The following is an 8,109-nucleotide window of genomic DNA, read 5'->3' as shown; positions in this document are numbered from 1 at the left end:
TGGCAGTGCCCACACCGCTGCAGTCCTCAGGGTTGCACTGCCCATCAGCTTTGGTTGTGCATCAGCTCCTCCACAAGGAGCTGTTTTTAAAGATGATTCAGAAACCAACTGTTTCAAAATGTAGTAATGCTAGGATGTAGGTACTGAATACAGAACATATAACTTAACAGTGGTGAAAGAACTCCACTGATTACAAATTCACTTCCAGGCTTAATGTAAAGTGCTGGTTCTCACAATTAGACCCCTAAATGATAGTCAGTCAAGGTGTCTAAAGGACTGCATGTTCCCATATGAGCTTGCCCAGCAACTAAGATTGGAAACGAGCTTTCTCAGTATCTTCCGGCACTGAAAAGTGGAACAGTACAGGCTCCTTTTTTGTCCTGATGCTTCATTTTTGTAACTATCAGCTTGGTCCTAGTGCCTGATTTGATATGCTTTTGGTGACAGATTAAAGGCCCTGGCCCTGGTCGAGGCTAGGTGAATGTCCTTGGTGCCAGGGATCATGAGAAGATGTTTGTCAGCTGAGCAGAACACTCTCTGATGGACATATGGTGACTTTTTTTCTGTTTTGTATTTCAGTCTTTTAAAGTTCTTATTTATATCATTTTTTCCCAACTTAAAATACAGTTGCAATGCCAAACTGTAGACAAAGTACTGTGGAGACTTTTGTCTCATTTTGTTCAAAAAATCTCTTCCTTCTCTTTCCACGGCTTAATTACTTCCTGTTTTCTCCATGCTTCTTAGTTCCTTACCAGCACTCTTGATTAAATGCATGATCATAGGAGTTGGATGGGAGACCACCAACAAATACCAGGGTGGCAGAGGCAGGCAATAGCAAACCACCTCTATTAGTCTCTTGCCATGAAAACCCCACCAGGGGTCACCATTAGTCAACTCTGACTTGCGGGCACTCTCCTCCACCACCAAGCTTGGATATGGAGGGTGAGGACTCTTAAGAATGAGGAGGGGTTTCTTTACCAAGTCAAGTTACTGGTCATGTTTTTTTAAATTGTGATTTTGTAATAGCAGTAATATAGTAATAGACTTTAAAAACATGAACAGTGACTTTGGCTTGCTATGAAATAAAAGAAAATACTCCCTTACTATGAACTAAAAGGTAGCCCCGATTGCTCCTCCTAATGGTTGATAGTTTCAGGTGGGTAGCCGTATTGGTCTGTAGTAGAACAGCAAGATTTGGGTCCAGTAGCACCTTCAAGACTAACTGGATTTCCAGGGTATGAGCTTTCAAGAGCGGGAGCTCCCTGCATTTATTCAGAGGCAGAGTAAACAGGAAGTTGTTAATTAGCCTGAAAACAAAAGAACTGAAGGAAATGGTGAGGAGAAGCGGGACCTTTGAAGAAGGGGATTGAATTCTGTCTACAGGAAATCTGTCGAAGGATCTTGTGAGGGGATGGATTTTTATGGGGAGTATAGCATTTGTTAAGTGCTGTGTGGTCCCTTGTTCCAGCTCCAGTTGCCGCCAAATGTGGGAAAGGGACACTGAACAAACAAAAAGATCACAGTACGGACCCAGCCCACTTGTGGTTTTTTGTGCTGCTAATAACCTTTTTCTTTGTTCATATGACTTAATTAATATACCAGCTGGTTTTCAGTTTCCTGGGGCCACACATGACTGAAGTGGTTTCATTGTATTTTTATTGGCTTACATCCCCTGAGATTTTCCATGGGAGGAGCAATTTGTGCTTCAGAAGCACCACTTTCTTGCCTTCTGTCTCTTGCAGAAGCCTGAAATGCCTGCCAAATAGTGTAATCCTAAACAGAGTTACTCCAGTGTAAGCTCATTGAAATTATTGTTCACTACCTAAGGAACTCTGTTGAAAACATGGCATATATTAGACAAATAAAGAAATGCCCTCAAACCACCAAAAAGTCAATAGTTGCCACCACCTACTGAGTCAAAGAGAAGTAGAACTCATATCATTAAGTGATGGAGGTCTAACTGCTAAATTACCATTTTGCCATTTTCTAATCTTTATATCCAGTTTCCCAAAAGGTTTAGTGTTCAGTATGCTTAGCTGAAAGGCCTAAAGCATTCCTGTGGGGTAAAATATGATCATGTAAAATTCCACTAGATCAGAACAAATTGAACCATTCTACTTGAACAACAAATTAAGTTTATTAACAAACACCCACACAAAACAAAATTACAACCAAGAGGGAAAGAACAAAAAGGTTTATTCCAGCTTCCAATACTTGCACTATTTTTTTAAAAAAAGCTAATTAAGAAACATCTGCATTTTAAATATCTGATATCATACATGGCAATAGATGATACATGGCAAAAAATAGTAGTTGCATCCATATAGGCAATGGTGAGGCTGGTGCCCCAAGGAAGGCATACACAACACACCATCTTTGGATGAAAACAGGCCACAACTTTATTAATTATTGAAGCATTGGTGAAGCATAGGGTAACAGGTCCACTGCATCGAACGGTCCCTCTATGAACGCTTCCTGAGCACACCTGCTGGGCACTGCAAGATCAGCAAACAAACAGGACCCTCCCTGGTCTGGAGGAAAATGCAGTAAATCACAGTGTTAGTCTTATATAATTATATTGAAAGTGACTAGTGCAATATGTGAATAAATAAGTTAAACACCATCTCATACAATTTTCTTACAACACTATACAAAAGACAATCATACCCATCTAAACATAGCAAAAGGTATCCAATAATTGCAAGTGATAACCTTCCACCAATATCAAAAATAACTATTACAAAGATAAACTCACATTCATGTATATGTACACATGGCCAGTCTTCCCCAATGCAATTCAGTAATAAAGAAGATTTTCTCTCTCGTTCACTCAGGGTGAAGGCTGCAACAGTTATCTCAGGCTCGTACCCAGGGCTTTTTTTCAGCAGGAACACAGTGGAACGGAGTTCCGGAACCTCTTGAAAATGGTCACATGGCTGGTGGCCCCGCCCCCCGATCTCAGAGGGCAATCTAAACTCCCCTCTGTCTGGAGATCAGGGGGCGGGGCCACCAGCCATGTGACCATTTTCTCTGAGGGCAACCCACTGAGTTCCACCACCTCTTTTCCCAGAAAAAAAGCCCTGCTCGTACCCTTCAGCTTCCCCCAGAAAGGGACACCCAAAAGGGGGGGGGGATGATTCACCCAGTCAGCATGACTCATCCCACTGGATCCAGCCCAATGCCTCAAAAACTGCAATAAAGTTGAGACAAGCAACCCCCAGTCACAGTGGCGCCAAGGGAGGGAGGGAAACTGTCAGTAACCTCTGTTGCCCAAAATGGCAGCGCTGATCACGAGGGGTTCTGGACAGGAGTTGAGTCTTCCTACACTCCTTCCCTCACTCCTCCCAGCAGATCCCCTCATCTTGATGCAGCACTTGCCCTCCATCCCAGCCTCCCCTCCCCACTGCCACTTTGCCTGCCAGAAAGCCTATGACCCCCTTTTTTTAGACCCCTCTGCCTTCCTGGCGGAAGATGGAGTATGTGATCCAGGAAGCACAGATTCTGCTAGCGATGGACTGAAGCTGTTGCTCCCCCCGCCCCCCCCAAAAAAAATTCTAGGAAAAATTCTGAGAACAACAGTCCTTAGGATTCCCTAGATTAAACTGGATATTCTCAAAATTTTGGGGGCAACACAAAACTAGAAAGAACTCTTTAACATCACAGAAATTTCCTTTAACAAAACAGACACTGCAAAAGAAAACACACTAGCAGAATTAATAAGGTCAGAAGGAAAACTCCTAAGAGGAAATCAGTTTAATGAGAACTTACATTTGCAACATAAATTATGTTCTACCTATGTATAAAAGTTTCCAAAAGCAAAAGGAGGTAAACCTGCCGGCAGTTAATAGCAACCAAACACAAACTCAGGCTGCTTAAATATGTGCCATATTGTGGCTCTATCCACATGGTTATCTGTAAACGGTAAGGCAATGGCAATTTCATAACCTCATTGTGGTATTTTCACCAGCGCAGTTTAGTTTTTCAAAAGAAGCCTGAGAGGCTAATGCAATTAGAAACAATGTTGCTGTGCTTGCATTTGCTGAGAGCCAAACTACAAGTGACGTCTTACACAGGTTGGACACTAGTCGGCTTCCCTCAAGTTTTGATGGGAAATGTAGGCATCCTGGTCTTGCAGCTGTAATGGAGAGCCAAGCTGTAAAACCAGGGCGCCTACATTTCCCATCAAAACTTGAGGGAAGCTGACAAGTGTCCAACCTGTGTAAGGCGTCACTTGTAGTTTGGCTCTCAGAATTACAATCCTGTTATAAATATTAGCCATTTCTCTTTCTCCTTGTCATTTAGAGCTTTGTTTGGTCTTTTCATCATCAGAGGACACCAAAAGAACGTGATTGGATAGGTAACATTTTGAATTAAATTTATATAACAGTGGATTTTCCGACCTTCTCATTTAATTTTATATGGTTTTCTGCTGTGCCATTATTTGCTATTAAATTAGTGACATTCTTAGATTGTTTTTTTCGTTCTTGTCCTAAATCACTGTCCTAAATAATAGGCACATGTGGAGGACCTGCAGCAAAATTAATTTTCTTTTTTTTTCAGTTGAAGATGACAGAGTTATTAAAGACATGAAAGGCTGTGAACTTCCTTTCAAATGATTCAATAATAATCTGAGATGCTGAATATGCTGTTAATAAGTAAAATAAAAAGAACAGGTAATTGACAATGCAATCCTATGCAGAGCTACTCCAGTTTAAATCTAGTAAAATCAGAGGGTTTAGACTGCAGTAACTGCATAGGATAACTTTGTATAGTCTTGCACTATGAGTTCCTGAGCAGAATCTAAAGAGCAGTCCAATTGGAAGTGTGAAAATACAAATATATTTGGTTGTTGGGGGTTTTCCGGGCTGTATTGCCGTGGTCTTGGCATTGTAGTTCCTGACGTTTCGCCAGCAGCTGTGGCTGGCATCTTCAGAGGTGTAGCACCAAAAGACAGAGATCTCTCAGTGTCACAGTGTGGAAAAGATGTAGGTCATTTGTATCTACTCAGGAGGGGTGGGGTTGAGCTGAGTCATTCTGTAAGAGTTTCCCAGGGTGTGGAATGCTAATGGCGGGAGGCTTCACTGTAACCTGAGGAGGTTCTTTTGCATATGGATTGGTGCTTGATGTGCTAATCTTCTCTGCAGGGCTATTGTCGGGTGTGGAGTGTTTTGTTGGCCTGGTGTTTTTCAGAACTGGAGCCCATGCTCTGTTCATTCTTAAGGTTTCTTCTTTCCTGTTGAAGTTTTGCTTATGCAGTATTCAGACCCACCCGAAAAATACAACAGATGCTACGATCAGCAAAAGACAGCAGAGACCCCCTCACCTCTGCAGGAGTATACCGTATACCCTGCAGCTGTGGACAAGTTTACATCGGGACCACAAAGCGTAGCATCCAGACAAGAATAAAAGAACATGAAAGACACTGCAGACTTGGACAGCCTGAAAAATCAGCAGTGGCTGAACATAGCCTAACTCAAACAGGGCACAGTATCTTATTCCAGGACACCAAAATACTGGACAACACTTCCAACTACTTTGTCAGACTGCACAGGGAAGCCATTGAAATTCACAAGTATAGGCAAAACTTCAACAGGAAAGAAGAAACCTTAAGAATGAACAGAGCATGGGCTCCAGTTCTGAAAAACACCAGGCCAACAAAACACTCCACACCCGACAATAGCCCTGCAGAGAAGATTAGCACATCAAGCACCAATCCATATGCAAAAGAACCTCCTCAGGTTACAGTGAAGCCTCCCGCCATTAGCATTCCACACCCTGGGAAACTCTTACAGAATGACTCAGCTCAACCCCACCCCTCCTGAGTAGATACAAATAACCTACATCTTTTCCACACTGTGACACTGAGAGATCTCTGTCTTTTGGTGCTACACCTCTGAAGATGCCAGCCACAGCTGCTGGCGAAACGTCAGGAACTACAATGCCAAGACCACGGCAATACAGCCCGGAAAACCCCCAACAACCATCGTTCTCCGGCCGTGAAAGCCTTCGACAATACAAATATATTTGTCTATTACTGTATTAATTGTGGGGTAAACAAGTTACTAGGTAAAGACACTACTGTGCAAAGAGAAAGATCACCAACTGTTTTGTCTCATAGTCTGTTGTAATCAACATGAATGAATGTCTGAGAAACTATTCCGCTATATCCCCACAGTGCCGTGGAAGCTCGCTAGGTAATCTTGGACCAGTCATACACTTTTAGCTTAACCCACCTCACAGGCTTGTTGTGAGGATAAAATGAAGGAGGGGAGAACAATGTAAGCTGCTTTGAGTCCCGTTTGAGGAGGGAGGCAGGTTATAAATGATGCAAATCCATCAATCAGTAAGCCCTTGCCTGCTGTGTGTCCCACCATAATCACATTATTTAATGTGAAAGAACTATTCTACAGTGACTAACACACACTTCTGCCTTGTGTCTGCCTAGGTTTTGTTGGTTAATGAAAAAGAATATTTAAATACTTTTTAATGAGGAGAGATCTATCAATCCCAACATAACTACATCATGAAGAAGATAGATCTACCTTCACACGCTCTTTATTTTTCAACATATTTTTAATAAAATGAAGGCTAATGAGGCACAGGGAGTTTTGGTCTGCCAACTTCAGCAGGGCTTTCCAAGTCCACCTCTAGCAATGCCAGAGAAGAAGCAGTCGCTTGCCTTCAGTGTTAAGTGTTAGTGCCTGTTTGAGGAACATATGTGCATTTTTAATTAAATAAGTCCCATGTCATTACAATTAAAAAACTTTAAAAAAAATTTTTTTTAAATGTTGGATGTGTTCCCTTCCCAAGTTAAAATGAGCCTTGGTGGTGTGTATAGCACATGCAAACATCATGAACACACACAGAGTGCCCAATGCCTCAAAGCCACCTAAAATTGTGACTAGCCACCCCCCTCGCCACTGGCACCCATGGGAGGGCAAGCAGAAGAAGGGTCCTATTTGCTCTGCTGCCCCTAGACAATGGCAGTGACCACGCGGGCTGCAGAGGAGGAGCCCACCCACACCTGGGCTCCTCCTTCTGCACCCTCAGCTCATCTCTTTACCTTGACCCCAGCTTTTCCCCCCGGTTTCAACTTTGCTCACTTGTATGTCGGCAAGCTTCCTTTTCAAGAGTCAAAGATCCCTTCATTAGATATGTATATGAAGAAGGGAGCTTTGACTCTCAAAAGCTTAGACTCTGAAAATCTTGTTGGTCTTTAAGGTGCTGCTGACTTAAATCCTGCTATTCTACAGCAGACCAACATGGCTGTGTACCAGAAACTGTCTCCATAGAAGCCTCTGAAGGACAGGCGTGCTGCCCTTCTCTTCCAGTTACAAGTCTGCTGTCTCAGAATCACCATCCCTCACCTGCTACATGGAATCTTTCTCTGTATCCCTGCACAGTTCATTAAAAACGTCACGAGGATCTGCAGTTCAGTGACACATGACACTTCCCTTCCCAATATCCACAAGGGTACGTAAGGGTGCCCCCTTGTTCCTTACCCTGAGACATTGAGACAATAGGGAAACACAAGTCACAAAAACCCTACCAACCACGCTTATGGGCAAAGTGCCACTCTGGACACCAAGGAATCACTCAAACACACTGTGCTTTTTGTAGTCTACCCCAAAGATGCTGGGTCTCCTCCATTCTCGCCGGGTTTGTAGTGGGAGTAAGTCTATCAATCGCTATAAGCAACAATGGCTAAGAATGGACCTGCATCTGCTATGGTAATACCCCCTGATGCTATCAAACGCTGAAGACAGTCAAGAGATTACAGTCTGCATCATGCCCTGCTTGTGAATTTCCAGGAATATCTGGCCAATCAGAAACATGGTTCAGATGTAACACTAAACCACAGTTTGACATGACACGAAGTTAGAATGTGACTTGATATCACATGATGCCACTTCAGCTTCTGATCTTCCTTCACACTGCAATTTGTTCCCTCTGTCCCTTATTGCTTTGAAACAAATCATAGTTCAGCATTACATCATACTGGGAAACTATGGTTTGCTTCTACTCTGTAGTCAGGGTTTGTGTGTGGGGTGGTGACCTATGGGGTAGTATTTAGCCTCAGAATTAGAGTGAAGAGGGCTGCATAACCTC

This window comes from Eublepharis macularius, chromosome 10 (genome assembly GCF_028583425.1).
Source record: "Eublepharis macularius isolate TG4126 chromosome 10, MPM_Emac_v1.0, whole genome shotgun sequence".
Lineage (NCBI taxonomy): Eukaryota > Metazoa > Chordata > Lepidosauria > Squamata > Eublepharidae > Eublepharis > Eublepharis macularius.
This window is presented reverse-complemented; position numbering follows the sequence as displayed.